The 17,563-nt window shown below is 45.3% G+C and overlaps 1 long non-coding RNA gene across 1 annotated transcript; it reads left to right on the top strand.

Moving 5' to 3' along the window:
- Positions 1-564: 564 nt before the first annotated feature.
- On the top strand, positions 565-16,382 carry LOC104668446. The gene is made up of 5 exons (XR_748821.2): positions 565-1,147; positions 2,743-3,406; positions 12,864-12,943; positions 13,253-13,414; positions 13,945-16,382. It is a non-coding gene; the product is annotated as an uncharacterized LOC104668446 (long non-coding RNA).
- Positions 16,383-17,563: the final 1,181 nt, after the last annotated feature.

Genomic DNA, 17,563 nt, shown 5'->3' with positions numbered 1-17,563 from the left:
TATAGGTGACTTTTTAGGATTGTGGAGTTAGGCAAAGCTGGGATCACTCACACAGCCTGATAGGCGATTTTCCTACGTGAGTGGGCTGACCTGGTGGTCCTGGTTACACTGCCCACCTGCTTTCTGGTGTCTCTACTAGGAGTAAAGTGCAACCCTCCTCCTGTGCCTTCTCTTTCTCCTCCAGGACCCCACACCTCCAGACCCTGCTGTGGGAAGGAAGGCCACCCATTTCTAGTCCCAGCTCCTCCTCTAACTATCTGTGTGATCTTAAACAAGGCCTTTCCCCTCTCTGGCCTCAGTATCCGCCTCTGAACAGTTGGACTGGGACTGCTGACCTTCTGGCCCTTTTCTGCTCTGTGAGTTTGTGAACTTGTGACTTAGGGAGACAAGAGTCCTGGGAAACGGAAGGAGAGCATGTTTCACTCTGTCCAGCAGAGGGCAGAAGCTACCCACAAATCAACAGCAGGGCAAAGCCAGGGCTGTGCGGGAGCTAGGCACAAGTTCTGCCTCCAGAAGCCTTCAGTGACAGCCTCTGAGCCAGAGGGTTCCAAGCAGAAGAGGTCCTCCAGGCCCCTCTCAGCTCTTACTTATGGCATCCCAGATGCTGTATTCCTCTTCAGCAAAGAGAAGGTGGGTCAGCCACTAAATGGTGCTCGGGCCTTGCAGTTTAGTGGGAAGGAGGAAGCTTATTTAAGCAAGAAAGATGAGACAGGCAAAAACCGACGCATAAGCCAAAAGCCTCTCCAAAGCGAGGTGTTACTCCAGGCTGACAAGTCTCCAGCAGGGTGGACTTCAGACTCCCTGTTAGGAACTGAATTGTGTCCCCCAAAAAGAGAAAGTCACCCCAGAGGAGGACCTAATTCAGGAAAGGTCATTGCAGATGCATTTAATTAAATGAAGATGAGCTCTTGCTGGAGTAGGGTGGCCTCTGAACCCAGTAGGACAAGCTACTTGTAAGAAGAGGGAAATCTGGACACACACACAGAGCAGAGACTGCCGTGTGAAGACGGAGGCAGAGACTGGAGAGATGCTGCCACACACCACAAACGCCTGGGGCTCCCAGAAACTACACGGAGGCTCCCCCAGCGGCTTCAGCAGGAGCATGGCTTGGCCAACACTTTGATCTTGGCATTCCAGCCTCCAGACTGTGAGTCAGTGAGTTTCTGTGGTTTAGGCCTCCCAGTTGTGATTCTTTCTTACGGCAGCCCCAAGAAACCAGTATACTACCCCGTCCACTTTCCATGGCAGAGGTTGGGCATCACTGAATCCCACCTCCACAGCAGGTTTTGCTTGGACTGCACAGTATTTATTGATGCTGCTGTTGGTTTTAATTTCGAATGTGTGTGCCTGTAGCTGAAGCACTCCTCCTGATGACTCACCTGGGTCCTGCAGCATCTGAGATGTGGTTCCTGCTCCACACTTCCTGGGGGAGCAGAGGAACTCCTCAGCCTCCTCTCAAACTTCTCTCAGGTTGTGCTGCTCACTCCCTCCCCAGGCTTCCTGTCCACATGGGCAGCTCTGACCCAGAGAAGATTCTTTGTCTTAGACAGACATCTGCCTCCCTCTAACTTCGGTTCACCAGTACTTGCTCTGCACTCCGGGGCCATACACAACCCCTCTGCTCCCTCTGCCCTTAGCCATTGGCTCCTAGGAGACACTTGCTTGTCCGGCCATCGCTTTAAACTGTCTAATTCCAGCTCCCTCAGAACTTCCTCAGTAATGCAGTTTCCTGATGGTCATACTGCCTGGATAAGCTCCAGTCTGTTCAACTCCCTCTGTGGTTCAGGAACCAGGACTAAACAGGAGTCACCTGATGCACATTCTAACCAGCATCAAGAGGGCTGAAGCATCGCCTCCTGCATTCCAAACTCAATATCTCAATTTTAATCCTCGCTTGTCAAGGGAGGGTCTTGGTGGGAGGTGATTGGATCATGGGGGCGGTTTGCCCCGTGCTGTTCTCATGATAGTGAGTGAGTTCTCACGAGATCTGATGGTTTTATAAGGGACTCTTCCCCCTTTGTGCGCCCTCTCTCTTTCCTGCTTCCTTGTGAAGAAGGTTCTTGCTTCTTCTGCTTCTGCCAAAGTATGACCTTATGATTGTAAGTTTCCCGAGGCCTCCCCAGTCATGTGGAACTGTGAGTCAATGAAACCTCTTTCTTTTATAAATGACCCAGTCTCAGGTATTTCTTTATAGCAGTGAAAATGGACTAACACGGATATTTGGCAGGCATCCAGTAGTCTTCGATAAACACAACCACCATCTAGTAGCCAGAACAGCTTTATCAGGCCCCACTGTCTTTGCAATGAAGAGCAGTTCCTTTCCTCATCCCTTATAGGCCAAACACCCAGCATCCTGGGACAGTGGTCCCATGTGCCCAGCTTTGAGGATGAGCTCATGCCTGGCTGCTCTGGGTGGAGAGAGGGAAGAGCTGAATCAACATCCGTATATATAAATCTCCTTTTGTGCATTTAGAATCATGTCCTTAGAGTAAATTCCAATCAGTGGCATTACTGAAGCAAATTGTATCAAAAATGCACAAAAGACCCATTTTTCCAAATTGTTTTCTAACAAGGAAGTAATATTGTTTGCCTTTTGATACTGTTCTTTAGAAAATGATGCATGAGAGTTTTACATTTCATATAGTGTGTTCTATTTATTTTGTATTTTGTAATTTGTATAATTTTTAAGCACTGTTCTTCCCATACTAGAGGCTCTGCTCTATTTAGTTCTGTTTGTCCTAGTTTTCCTAAAATTCCCTTTTCCACTGGTGTGTGGTGCAAGATGAGGCACATTTTCCATGGATGGTGCACAGAGGGAGGAGTCTTTTGATCACAACCAGGTCACCCCACTTCTAAGCCACTGCGTCTCCAGCCCCACAAGACTAAGGAGAGAGAGCACAGAGTGGTGGAGAGTGAGCCATGCTGGGATCGTTGTTTCCGTAACCTCGTTTTCTGCATCCAGCTGACCCACCTTCAAAGCGGCGTCAGGTCCTAAACTGTAGCTTGCTACATGCCTGTTTGCCAGCAACCAAGGTGAAAGTGCTTTTAGACAGTGTTTCCGTGCAAGAGTCTCTTCCCAGCTTTTCTCTGGAAATGCACGTTTCTCCGAACTCTGAGTCTTAAGAAAAATCATTTGAGACATCAAGAAAATGGGGAAAGTGCTAAAATTGTGTGGGAATTCAAGCTTAACAATAAACATCAAGACATTTTTGGTAAAAATGAATCCACTGACATCAGGGAGGAGCAAGAGAACAGAACGCTGATAGTGGGTCAGAGGCTAAGGCCAACATTTCTGGGAACCACTCCCGGAAGGGCACAGATGAGGCGCTTTCAGCCTCTCATCAGCCAGCCTGGCCTGTAGCGGCTGAGTGTTATGAATGTGTTCCTGGCATGACTACTTCTAACAGTGAGTTTTCTGGCAAATCAAATAAATACTAATAAGTCTGTATGCACATTATACTTTATACAAATCCTAGGAGTGATGTTCCAGAAATAACAAGTTTTGAAGGCAAAATAAGTCCTTAAATTGGCAGCTTTGACACATAATTCCATGTAGTAATCTTGCTAGAAGATCCCAATGTTGTTATTCTAATACAATCTGATAATGTTCACTGGCATTTTCCACTGTTGGCGTCTTTACTATAGCCTACAGTTGTTTGTTTGTTTGAGACGGAGTCTTGCTGTGTTGCCTGGGCTGGAGTGCAATGGCGTGATCTTGGTTCACTGCAACCTCCCCCTCCCAGGTTCAAGCAGGTTCTCCTGCCTCAGCCTCCCTAGAAGCTGGGATTACAGGCGCGTGCTACCACGCCCAGCTAATTTTTGTATTTTTGGTAGAGACGTGGTTTCATCATGTTGGCCAGGCTGGTCTTGAACTCCTGACCTCAGGTGATACGCCTGCCTTGGCCTCCCACAGTGCTGGCATTACAGGTGTGAGCCACGATTCCCAGCCACCTACAGTCCTTTGTAAAGCAGACAGAATAGTTTCATCTTTTAAAGAAATGAACATATATGAGGCAACCTGTACCTAATTTAGGATTTCAGAAATTCCCTGGACTGCTTATACATTTTAATTTCTCATTCCTAATTCCCAAAGATTAAACTCTGTCAGGAATTTGGAAACACTGAATCACAGGCCAAAATAGGACCATGTCTCCATTCATTCGTTCGTTCAACAATTATTTATTGAGCACTTGCTATTTTTCAGGCACTGTGCCACATTTTGAGAGTAGAGTAGTGAGTAAGACAAAGTCATCACCTTTAGGGAGTTTATATTTTAGAGGAAAGAAAGACAAAAGTGTTTAGGCTGGGCATGGTGGCTCACACCTGTAACCCCAGCACTTTGGCAGATCAAGGCAGGTGGATTGCCTGAGCTCAGGAGTTCAAGACCAGCCTAGACAACAACCCCATCTCTACCAAAAATATAAAAAATTAACTGGGTGTGGTGGCACATGCCTGTGTTCTGTTACTTGGGAGGCTGAGATGGGAGGATCTCTTGAGCCTGGGAGGCAGAGGTTGCAGTGAGCCAAGGTCGTGCCACTGGACTTCAACCTGAGTGACAGACCCCATTTCAAAAACAACCCTGGGCCGGGTGCAGTGGCTCACGTCTGCAATCCCAGCACTTTGAGAGGCCAAGGCAGGCAGATCACGAGGTCAGGAGATCAAGACTATCCTGGCTAACATGGTGAAACCCCGTCTCTACTAAAAATACAAAAAAATTAGCCAGGCATGGTGGCGGGCACCTATAGTCTGGGCTACTCGGGAGGCTGAGGCTGGAGAATTGCTTGAACCCGGGAGGCGGAAGTTGCAGAGAGCCGAGATTGCACCACTGCACTCCAGCCTGGGCAACAGAGTGAGACTCCATCTCAAAAAAAAAAAAAAAAAAAAAAACCCAAAACTGTTTAATACAAAGTACTGTCAAGTGGTGATGAGCACTATGGAAATGTGAAGCAATGTTTGAGTGCAGCAAGTGAAGCAGTGCTGTTTTGTACATGATTGTCATGAGGACCCCTCAGAAGAGTAGAGAGCTGAATGCAGTGAGAATAGAACCTTACTGAGGCCTGGGCAAGGCTCTTCCAGACAGCGAAATGCCCTAAGGCAGGACTGTGTTTGGCGTGTCCTGGAAACGGCAGAGAAGCCAGGGCCTCTGGAATGTGGTGAAGGAGAGGGAAAAGTAGGAAATGAGGCTGGAGAGAGGGGTGTTATGCCCAGACCCTTTATTCCCCGAAGAAGTCCACCAGAATCCAGAGTCAAAGCCAAGCGGCAAGGATCTTTAATGCAAGTTCGAACTTGGTCCCTCTGTTTTACAACATACAAGAGGGCCCCGAATGATGCATGTGGCCGCTCTTTATAGCCCGATGCATACAGGATATGCAAGGTTACAGAGGTACAAAGGAATTCTTTTGGTTGCAGCATTACAACTGGTAATTGGTTAATACAATTAACAGTTTTCCATTTGTTCCCGCGCTTTTAGTAAAACTACAAACGGTTGTGATCTTATCAGGGGCTCTCTAGGTGGTGTTTCTGAGATGTGTGTGGGGGGGGATGTGTTTGTGTTGGGCTCAGGAAGTTGGGACAAAATAGAGGATTGTGTTTGTACTGGGCCCAGGACTAAGATATGTGGCAGATACCAGTCATTAGAGCAGGACAGAGACTTTCACAACGTTTGTCCTTACAATGTCCGGAGTCTATAGATAACCTAATTAACCTAATCAGTTGGGTCCGGGGTCGATCTTTAACTAGGCTGAGGGCGCCGCCCAGGCTGTCAGGACGCCGCCCGGGCTGCTTGCCTGTGGACTTCATTTCTGCCTTTTAGTTTTTTTCATTTGATCTCTTTCAGGGGCAGGGGCCAGAATACATAGGGCTGTGTAAGTCACATTGAGTTCTTTGTATTTTCCTGTAAGTGTGGAAGGGAAGCAGTTGGAGGGTTTTGAGCAGGGGTGGTATGATCTGACCTGCATTTTAGAATCATCCCGCTGGCGGAGGTGTGGAGGAAAAAAGCAGGAGGCAGACGTAGAGGCGAGGGGCAGCCACTTAGGAGGCTACAGGAGTAGCCCAGACCAGACAGGAGGGTGGCTCGGCCCTCAGAGATCTTGGTGGAGCAGATTAAAGAGTGATCAAGTTAGAGCTAACAGACTTGTTTTTTTTCCCATACTGGGGCTTGCTTGTTGCCCAGGCTGTAGTGCAGTGGTGCAATCACGGCTCACTGCAGCCTTGACCTCCTGGATCAAGGTATCCTCCCACCTCTAAGCCTCCCAAGCAGCTGGGACTACAGGTGCATGCTACCATGCCCAGCTATGATTTGTATTTATAGAGACATGGGTCTCACTATGTTACCCAGGCTGGTCTTGAACTCCTGGGCTCAAGACATCTGCCTGCCCTGGCCTTCCAAAGCATTGGAATTACAGGCGTGAGCCACTGTGCCAGGCCAGAGCCAACAGGACTTCCTGAGAAACTATGAGAGAGAGAGGGGTCAAGGATGACTCCCCCTGTTCAACAAAGCAACGAGGTGAATGGTGCTGCTGCTTCTTGAGATGGGGAAGACTGTAGAAGAAACAAAGCAGGAATGACAAATCAGGAATTTAGCTTTGAATACATTAGGTTTGAGAGGTCTAGTCTATACCCAAACAGACCACACTGTGGCATCTGTGTAGCAGGATCTGCAGAATCCAGCAGGATGGATGCCAGTGCCAAGCTGAGTAGACAGTTGGGTCTGTGAGTCTAAAGCTCAGGGAAGACCTCAGGGTCTGGGATACAAATCTGGAGATCATCAGCCTGTCCATGAAAGCCAGGGGAATGATGGAACATACTATGAGAAAAAGAGAAGAGAGGAAAGAGAAGAGGTCCATGGAAGGAGACCTGGGAGAATCCAGTCTTTGATTAGATCAGGAAGAGGAGAATCCAGCAAAAAATGCTGAGAAGTCTCTGGAAAGGAAGTCTTCCTTCCTTCCCCTGCACCAGGAGAGGTGCTATCCCAGAAATCAGTAAAGAAAAGTGTTTGATGGGGAGAGCGGGATCACCTTTGTCAACTGCTGCTGCGAGACTTGGGAAAATGAGGACTGGAAAGAGAGCAATAGAAACTTGAAAAGCCATTGGTTATCTTGACAAGAGTTTCTATGGGGGTGGTGAGAATTGGAGCCTGATTGGATGGGTTCAAGAGAGAATGGGGAGTTCTAGCCAAGAAGGCTGAGAGGATGAGTCAAATTAAAAACGTTTTCTTTTTATGAGTCCTCCCATATTTACTGATATAACTGATATATTGGGTCTCCATTCTGCCACATTACTTTCTATTAATCATGTATTATATCTGCTGTGTTTCTTTCTCTATGCAATGTATTTTTTTACTTTAAAAATTGTATTTATAAAGGTTTGTAATTTTATTCCAGTGGTTATTTTATATGTACACTTTTTTTAATGCTCTTTTTAAAAAAAATTTTTTTAGACAGGGTCTTGCTCTTTGCCCAGGCTGGAGTATAATGGCGCAATCCCAGCTCACCAAAGCCTTGGTATCCTGGGCTCAAGAAATCCTCCCACCTCAGCCTCCCAAGTAGGTGGGACTACAGGCATATGTCACCATACCCAGCTATATATTTGTATTTTTTGTAGAAACAGGGTCTCCCTGTGTTGCCCAGGCTGGTCTCAATCAGGCGATCCAGGGCACAAGCGATCCTCTTACCTCAGCCTCCCTTGGCTCTTACTCTTATTTTCTTGTTTTAGTTTTTACCATCTGGTTTGTAAATACTGTAGTATACTTCATCTCCCATACATTGCCCACACAACAATCTAGGAACATATTTTGTTTTTTTCTTTCTCTTTCCCTTGTTGTCCCATTTTGAGTTGCACTATTTCCTTATCATCTCTTATCAACTGAAGCTCATTCTCTAGTATACAGATCAGAAAACTTTTTATTTTTTGCAAGGGGCTAGATAGTAAACATGTTGTTTTGCAGGCATGCAATCTCTGCCACAGCTCTACCATTGTAAAGGATAAGCAGCCATAGACAAAATGTAAACAAATGGGTATGGCTGTCTTCCAATAAAACTTTATTTGCAAGAACAGACGGTGGGCCAGATTTGGCCTATAGGCTAAAGCCCTATCTTAGAGTAGCAGCAGATAAGGAGACAGAAAAACTGCAGGAGGCGAGAGAAAACTGGCAGGAGAGCTAGGGGCATATTGACAAAAGAGGAGACCTTTAAATCTTCCAGGGGTAGAAAAAATGAAATTCTTTGATGTTACTCAATAGTTTACCTGCTCGGAAGAAAGAAAGGTGTCTCTTCCATCTCAGGGTTGGCTCAGCATCCATCCTGCTGGATTCTGCAGATCCTGCTGGCCAGATGCCACAGTGTGGTCAGCTGAAAGTGATTTGCTCATCCTGAAACCAGCAGGTACAGAAAGCGCTCTTTCAGCGCCATGGCAACCAGATCCTGTTTTTCTAAAAAAAGATCAGATCAGCGAGTGCCTCCCTCCAGGCATTGATCCATTAATGTGCACTGAGCTCATTTCAGAGCCAGGCCTTGGGCTGAGTGCTTAGAATACAAAGATGCATAAGGCAAAGTCTCTGTTTTTAAGGAGCTCACAGACTGGAGGAGGAGGCAGACATGCACAGTAAACAGTGTAATCACACGCTATCAAAGGAAGGGACACACAAAGGGGTGGGGAGCGTCTCCTCCTCTTTGGGAGTGAGAAACTAACCTGGAGATCTAAGGTTGAGCTGAATTTTGGAGAATCCGTCAGAATTGGTCAAGAGGACAAATGGGGATGAGTCAAGGAAAATGGAGAAGCTTGACAGCTGTGGCAGCTCCGCAGAATGGCAAGTATGGCCAGAGGATGGCGTCTCCGGGGTGCCGGAGATGGCTGTGGAGAGGCACCGAGGCCAGGCCATGCTGCCTCTGCTGTCACCAAGGTCAACGACAACCTGGTGCCCAAGCCAGTGGCATTTTGCAGCCTACTTTTACTCATTCCTTCTTTTGGAAAATGCTCCCTTGACAGCCTGATGTTCGTGGTATCATGATCTGCTATCTCCTGATATGTCCTCTGCACATCCAGCTGCTCTTTCTCACTCTCTTATTTGTGCTCTCACTTCCTTAAATTTTAACCTTCTTCTCATGCTGCATTTTCTCCAGGTTTATGAGAAACGTCTCCATTTTTCACTTTCATCTCTATTGCTGTTTGTCTGTTGGCCTCAATTTCTCCTACCACAAGATGAGACCCTATACGTATCTGGGAATGTGGCCTCAAGAACACCAGTGTGGCAATCCCAGTGAAAAGCTTTTTCCCAGTACTCATCTTTCCATCCTGGGGAGGGCATGGGATTGCTGCTGGTTGGTTTTGTGCCTATCCTGGGACCCATCACTATTATCAGAGTGATGGGCCAATACTATATATGGTGAAGGAAATGAGGTTCCATGAATGGCCCCGTCAGTCACAGGGATGGAAAGGCAGTTTCCTAAGACAGGTGTATCAGGCAGGAGACAGGAGCTATACAATGTCAACAGGGAAAGTGTAATATAAATAATCATGAACTAATAATAGGGGGTTAGCCACTAAGGGATAAAAAGAAGTCTAAAGGTTACTGAAACAGGTGAATGGATAAACAAAATGAAATGTGATTCTGCCATAAAATGGAATGAAATTGTGACAAATGCTCCACATGGATAAACCTTGAAGACATTATGTGCGAAACGAAATAAGCCAGACTCAAAAGGGCAAATATTATATGGTGCCATTTATACAATGTACCACGAATAGTCAATTCATAGAGACAGAAAGTAAAATGGAGGTTTTCAGGAGCTGGAGGAAGGGGAGAATGGGAAGTTATTGTTTAATGGGTGATAAAGTTTGGCTCTGGGTCCCCACCCAAATCTCATCTCAAATTGTATTCCCATGTCAAGGGAGGGACCTGATGGGAGATGATTGGATCATAGAGGTGATTCTCATGATAGTGAGTGAGTTCTCATGAGATTTGATGGTTTAAAAGTGTGTGGCTCTCTTCTCTCTTTTTCTGTCTCTCCTGCCACTTTGTGAAGAGAAGATCTGCCTTGCTTCCCCTTCGCCTTCCACCATGAACGTGTTTCCCGAGGCCTCCTCAGGCACGCAGAACTGTGAATCAATCAAACCTCTTTTCTTCATCAGTTACCCAGTCTCAGGTAGTATCTTTGTAGCAGTGTGAGAACAGACTATTACAATGGGTATACAGTTTTACCTTGGAATGATAGAAAAGTTTTGGAAATAGATAGTGGTAATGGCTGCAAAACATTGTGACTGTATCTAACGTCCATGAATTGTACACTTAAAAATGGTTGGAATGATAAATGTTATGTATGTTTTACCACAATAAGAAAATACAAGCCAGCCTGGCCAACATGGCGAAACCCTGTCTCTACTAAAAATACAAAAATGAGCCGGGTGTGGTGGCACACGCCTGTGATCCCAGCTACTCTGGAGGCTGAGGCAGGAGAATCACTTGAACCCGAGAGGTGGAGGTTGCAGTGAGCCGAGATTGCGCCACTGCATTCCAGCCTGGGCGATAGAGTGAGATTCCGTCTCAAAAACAATAAACAAACAAAAACCAGGAATCGTGGATATAGGTGGCAGGCACTAGCTCTAGGGCTGAAGCAGAGAACCCAAGGAAGGAACCAACTTGGAAAAGGGTCTCCCCAGGGATGAGACCCAGACACCGTTGGAGATGGTGTGGCTAGAGCCCGCAGGATGGCAAAGAAGTTTGTTGTAGTGCTTCAGGCTGGGCTGGCATGCAAGAAACCCGTGCACCGGTGGGGGCAGCGGGGTGGGGGCTGACAACACTCACTGAGAAGCTGCTGTCTGAGGCGCAGGCACTCACTAGGACTTCACCCGTGGTATGTTACTGAAACTCAGGGGAGCCAACTGCTGGAGCGTTTATGAGACACACTGGGCCACCATCTGGGGCTTCAGCAGCGTTTGGTGAAAACCTGCCTGTGGGGTTGCTGCTAAATTTGCTGGAGAGCTGACTGAGGTGCTAGCAGAACTCCTTAGGAAACTCACCAGGGATGAGCATCCCTGGGTGCCCCATGCACCAGTCAAGAGCGGCAGCAAGAGGAAAGGAAGGGAGTCTCTTCTTCCTGCAGTGTCCCTCCAGAGCCCTCCATTGACAGCACTTAGTATCATGCTAGCAGGCAAAGAAATGTTTACAGGATTCAGCTCCAGTATCACAAAGGAGGATAACGAAGAGTGGATTTGGAATTCAGAGGCACTAAAGTGGTAACTGTCACAACCCACCCCTTTGGCTACTGAGTTTCCATATGCACCCTCCTACACATATCTGAACTTCTATACAACAATGAACAAAATATAGCTATCCTTCTTACCAGTAAAGATATTCCTACCCTTTCTCCCAAATGAGAAGATACTCAGTGCCAACAACAATTGTATCTATCTCTGGCTATATTCATTACTCGAATTTGATCACAGTCCCTCTAAATATTCTGTTACCAAAAGACCAAATTGTAAAATTAACCTCCAACAACTTGTATATAAACTAATGAAGAAGGAGAGAGAGAGAAAATGGATGTCATTTTCCCATCACCCATCTATCAGCAGGAAAGAACTCTGGGGAAGCGCTCTTGAGGAAATATCTTTGGGAAGAATCCCTGATTGGCCCTACTTGGGTCATGTGAGTTGAAATCTGCGAAAGTCTGGAATTTTGCCCATCTTACAAGCTAGTAAGCCTGTTACAGTTTCATGGATGCTGGCAGATGACATGAGACTGGATCAGAGACAAAGGACTACACTACTCATGGCAGAACAAGTTGCAAGAGGTTTGTGTTAGTTAGCATTGGTTTTCCATGTCCCCAAGTTCCACAGGGGTGATGTGGAGGGGCCCAGGTGGTTACTGTACACGCAGTGTGTTTGTACTGCCACTAAGGAACACTGAGCTTGGGAACATCCAATTTAACAGTAAGTGATGAGCAAGCCTGCCTTTTTGTCTGGGGCAGGGGAATATTGCTTTGTCAAGGCTGTCTACTGCAAACACAACCCAGAGAAATGTCTCAAGCAAGAAACAGTCAGGACCTTGCATTCTTGTCATCCCCAGCAAGAGCATGCAGGGACAGTCAGAGCCCGTGGCAAATTGCCTGTCACAAAAATCCACCACAAGGCCTGACGGATCCTTGGCCAAATTCACATTTTCCCATGAGTATGCTACCTCATCAGCCGCTCTGATTAGTCTGACCAACAGAGGGACCAAATCCGTTTAATTTGATTCCTATCACATTTAAAATTAAGGCTGCTATTGACAGGACTTCAAGTCATGCAGTGAGGCAAGTCTGCCATATTGATCTCACCCATGTCCCCAGGGTCCTGGGCTCAGCCGACTGTTTAGAAGTTCTGGGGGCAAGGGAGAGCAGTCATTCTTATTTCAGATAGCTAGGATAAAATCTCATATCGGTCTAGGATTCATTATGACCCATTTATGGGAGTTTAGAATCACTGATATCAATGCCAGTGACTACAGGAGGCAATGCAGGGAGCAAAGACCCTCATCCCTGATGGAAGGACATTCATGGCCCATTCTCCCTTACAAAGAGACGATCCGAAGGGGAGTAGGTCACTCTAGTTTAGGATTTGTTGTTAAATTTGATTTGAATCATCATTGCATTGGTTTGGTTAGGTAAGATATACACACACACACATATTATATATATTTTATATGCACATACAAAATAATAGATAGATAGACAGATATCATATTGGTTCTGTTTTTTTTTTGGAGAACCCTGACTAGCCCTAGTTGCCTTTCTTTTCTTTTTCACTTTTCTTCTGAGCCCATGTTTCCCCTCCTGATATCTTACCATCCTTTCCCTGAGCTCACTTTATCCTTTTCCTTCTTAGAGGCAACCATTTCATTAAGTTTTTAAGTGCCTGGCAATTGCTTGGTTACGAGTGGTGTCTGCTCCATGACAGCCTCTTCTTGGTGAGTATTCCACATCTGCCACTGGTTTTTCCTATCCATTTCCTACATTTGCAGAGATCCTGTATGTCTTCCTTTTTGATGACTCATCTTTGAACAAGTGGAGTTTTTCCTGGACCAGCTCTTTGCTGGTATCATGTGGGAGGAGTTGGGGCTGTGTTCCAAGTCAGCTGGAATTTTCCTTATAACCCAGGATTTTAGATGTGAGCTTGATCAGCCTTTACTTCTCCGCTTAAGCAGGTCTGGGCATGTTTGGCAACCTGGCCTGCATGACGGAGATTTGCATAATTTGGTGTTCATCTATTTATTCAGTTTTTGCTTGAATGATGAAGGAGGAAGTTTACGTCTTGCTCCCTGGGGACAGGCAGAGACGGTGTGTGCACTTCCATCCGACAAGGACCAGATCTGAACAGTCTGGAGAGAGGAGCTGTGGTGACAGCAGAAATATCTCTGCTTCAGGGGCCAGGTGTCCAGGTGAGATGCCACAGCGCAGCAGAGAGAACAGAGGCTTCTCTGCATGCCTGCCAGGGAATTGGCACCATGTCAACTGAAATCTTAGGTTACAGGAACAGAAACCAGCCTCGACTGACGTGTGCAAGCCTGGAGCTTTCCTTTCTCCTTGCACGTCCCACATGTTCCCCACATAACCAGCAACCACAGAGCCACCCCCTGCCACCCAATGACTCCCTCCTGAGCTAGAAACTTGTAAGACCCAGCTAGGAGTCTGAATGGTTGGACATCTAAAGCAAAGAATAATCTAGTTTGTAACATGGGATCAAAGGAAGAACTGAATATCCAGATTCTGTGTAAAAGAGACCACTTTGGAGATTTCTATGCTTCTCAGGGGCTGTCCCTCAGTATAACTCAGCTGTAATTTGGATTCCCATACAGATCCAACTTCCCTGGAAAGAGAAAGTCTCATGTTTGTTAATAGTATGAGGAAAGAATTAAAATATATCAGCTGCTATGGGCGAATGTCATTTACTTTGATTTTTCTTTTGTAGAAGAAATGCTGATGCAGTGTCATGCTTGTCTCTGTCCTCCTTAGAGAATGCCTGAACAGTTCCATTGACTCAAAGTGAAGATCAGAAGAACCAAATGACAGCACTAGCCAAGTGTAATCATCAGTAACCCTGTGTTCTATCCATGGGTAAAGAACGATCATCCTCTTCATTATGGGTTTCAATTTAAAATATAATACATTTTTAGAAATGTCTATTTCCTTTTATAATCTCTTTATATAATCTATGTTATTCTGACTCTTAGGTCTTCATTTAGCTACTGAAAAGATTTGATCTCAACTCAGTGATCTAACCACCCCTGCCCACCTCCCTCCCCATACACCCCCCCAGCATGAATTCTGGGAACTCAAGTAAAACGCTTTCTGGAAACCTGCCTGTATTAGTCTGTTGTCACACTGCTAATAAACACATACCCGAAACTGAGTAATTTATAAAGAAAAGAGGTTTCCTTTATAGTTCCACATGGCTTGGGAGGTCTCACAATCATGGTGGAAGGCGAATGAGAAGCAAAGTCACATCTTAACATGGCAGCAGGGAAGAGAGAGTTTGTGTAGGGCAACACCCCTTTAAAAAACCATCAGATCTTGTGACACTCATTCACTATCACGAGATCAGCATGGGAAAGACCCACCCCCATGATTCAATTACCTCCCACGACATGTGGGATTTATAGGAGCTACAATTCACAACGAGATTTGGGTGGGGACATAGACAAACTATATCACCGCCTAAAACCAACTCAAGAGTCGAAGGAATTTGGAGGACAGACACTAGTTCTGTGTCTGGAGAAACTAGAATCTGGAGAGGATTTAATTAATTTGGCAAAAGGATTAGCAATTGGATCTAAGTGAGAAAAGAGAATTCTTGGAGGAAGAAAAGATGTTTAGTTACACTGAGAAATTAAAACCTGAAGAAATTGCCTTTGAGATTTTTTTCAGGAAATGAGTATTGACTGCCTACTGTGTGTCAAATTATGTGTTTCATGTTAAAGACTCCAAAGTAGGTAAGACATAGGCCCAGCCTTGGGGAGCTCATTGAGCCATAGAGAAAGTTTCAGTGTTTCAGAGGAATCATCAAGAACAGGGGATCAGCAATCTATTATATTTTAATTGCCTCTTTTCATGATTATAAAAGCAATGCATGCCTGCTGAAGAGAATTTGGAAAAACAAGAAATTAAAAATCATCTCTGATCCTGCCACCAGAAAAAACCACTGTTAGCAATTGTATCACTTCTGTAGGTCTACATGGTTATCATAATCAGCTCTATCTTTGATTACATGCATCTCATGTACCAGAGATTATACTAGACTCTCATTTAATCTGCACATCAGCTGTATGAGGTAGGGACCATCATTCTCCTCATTTTACAGATGAGGAAAGAGAGGCTTGGAGGGGTTACTCTGCCCAAAGTCTCATAGCTAGTGAGTGGCAGAGATTGGACTCACTCAAGCTCCGTCTTATTCCCAAGCTCTCAACCAACCCAGTGGTGAGAAGAGCCAGCAGCAAAGCCTGTCATCTTTGTAAATTTTTTTCTAACCTCAAATCAGGGAGAAAAGCCTTTGTCATTAGAAGGGCAAGGCAGTTCTGAAGACAGCCCAATGGCCATGTCTCCGATTTGATTTTCAGGGTCCTGTCTGACACCTATGGAGAAACAAGGGCTTACTTAACAAGCTGTATTCTTAAAACAAAACAAAGCAAAACAAAACTTTAGTCTCTTTAGGGACTCCCTGATAGTAATGCAGAGGGAGGAAGACTGTCTCACTGGGAGGAGGGTTCCCTACGGAAATTGAAGGCAGTGCCTGTTGACGTAGCGCTGCCACCTGGTGGAAATCATGGTGTAGGACATCATGTCCAGCACCACCAGCGCTGAGAGACACTCCCTGGGGAAGAGAAATGTTTGGAGAGAAATTTGCAAGAAGTTGAAAGTCTTGCAGTAGCCGGTAGGAACAAGAATTATAACTGCTACTGTGACCCCCCTAAGGCTCCCCACATCCTCTTAAGGCTTGGAGAAACTCACATTATGTATATTTTCCTGTACTATTGAAAAATGTTTTCCTTTATGCTTTGTTGTAATGAAATTACCTCTGATGGTCACATACCTTAAATATTTAGTATATATATGAATACTAAATGTCCATTTTAGGAGTTAGTTTACCTGCATCTAAAATCAGGAATATGTCACAGAGCAACTGAGCAAAAGTGCTGTTAGGTTTGTGCATTTTGCCCTTTGCCTGGGATGAGAGGACCTCAATCATCTTGGTATTAATGACAGGAAAAGTGCCCTCCTATCCATGGGTATTGGCTACTCAACTCAATTCTCCTTATTTCCTTTTCTAGCGTAACTCAAAGGATTGTGATTGTTGTTTTACATCTGTGTTAATGAGATAAATAAGTTTAAAATAAAAAGACGTGTACCAGGCAGATGGAAAGATGAACCATGACGTTTTTGCCGTCTGGATCTTCTGTCAAAGACAGATGAAAAATTCTGCCCAGGGTGTATGCTGAAGAACACAGATACTTAATCTGGAGTTCAAGTAGCGGCTTCAAGGAGTCTATACACCCCCTGAAATTTTGGGCCGGAAGGAATGTGTCTGGAAGTGTGTTCATTTTTCTGGGAGGAAGGTCCAGAGTTTTCATCAGCTTCTGAAAATAGTACGTGCCCAAAGAGAAGGTTCAAAATCATTGCCTGGGGCCTTTCAGAGGGTCCTTGTAATCATGAGGTTCTCTAATGTTAATCAACATCACATGCACTATTATTATTCAAAGTAATTGGGTCAAGCGTGGTGGCTCATGCCTATAATCCCAGTACTTTGGAAAGCTGAGGCAGGTGGATTGGTTGAGTCCAGGAATTCCAGACCAACCTGGCCAACATGGTGAAACCCCATCTCTACAAAAAAAAAAAAAAAAAAAAAAACATAAAAATTAGCTGGGTGTGGTGGCACACGTCTATAGTCCCAGCTACTCAGGAGGCTGAGGTGGGAGTATCTCCTGAGCCCAGAAGGTGAAGTCTGCAGTGAGTTGAGATCATGCCCTGGCACTCCAGCCTGGGCAACAGAGTGGGACCCTGTCTCAAGAATGATAATAGTAATCATCATCATCATCATCATCATGTTGCAAGCTGATTTGAAGTAACTCATTTTTAAATAAGCACTTGGATTTACATAGGCTTGACTGAGGAATTACACTAGTAATGAGGGGTTCAACCTGGACACTGGTAAGGCAGACCAAGCCACATGAACCCCTGTAGTTGGCAGGCCAGCAGCCAGTCCATTCTTCCTCCTTTAGACCTGTAGACTGCACTCAAGATCAGTAGAGGCTCTGTCAGAAGGTCCTAGGAAACAAGACTTGTCCATGGTTTCTTTACCTGAAAGTAAAAATGTTTGATGATATAATTTTTAAGTTCCTTTGAATCATTAAATCTCACTGATTTAGGAGAATGGCTTTTACAATTTTTAAGCTTTAAGCTCCCTCCTAAGTTTCTGAAGATCCCCTTGGGCCACTTCATGCATTTGATTTAAATGTAAAGTCCTAGGGGTTTCAAGGAGCACAGCTTGGAATCTAGCGTCCTGGTACATTCATTGTATTAGTTTGTTTTCATGC

Source organism: Rhinopithecus roxellana, chromosome 18 (genome assembly GCF_007565055.1).
Source record: "Rhinopithecus roxellana isolate Shanxi Qingling chromosome 18, ASM756505v1, whole genome shotgun sequence".
In the NCBI taxonomy this organism is placed as follows: domain Eukaryota; kingdom Metazoa; phylum Chordata; class Mammalia; order Primates; family Cercopithecidae; genus Rhinopithecus; species Rhinopithecus roxellana.
The sequence above is the reverse complement of the archived record's forward strand: the minus strand, read 5'-3'. Positions and strand labels throughout refer to the sequence as shown.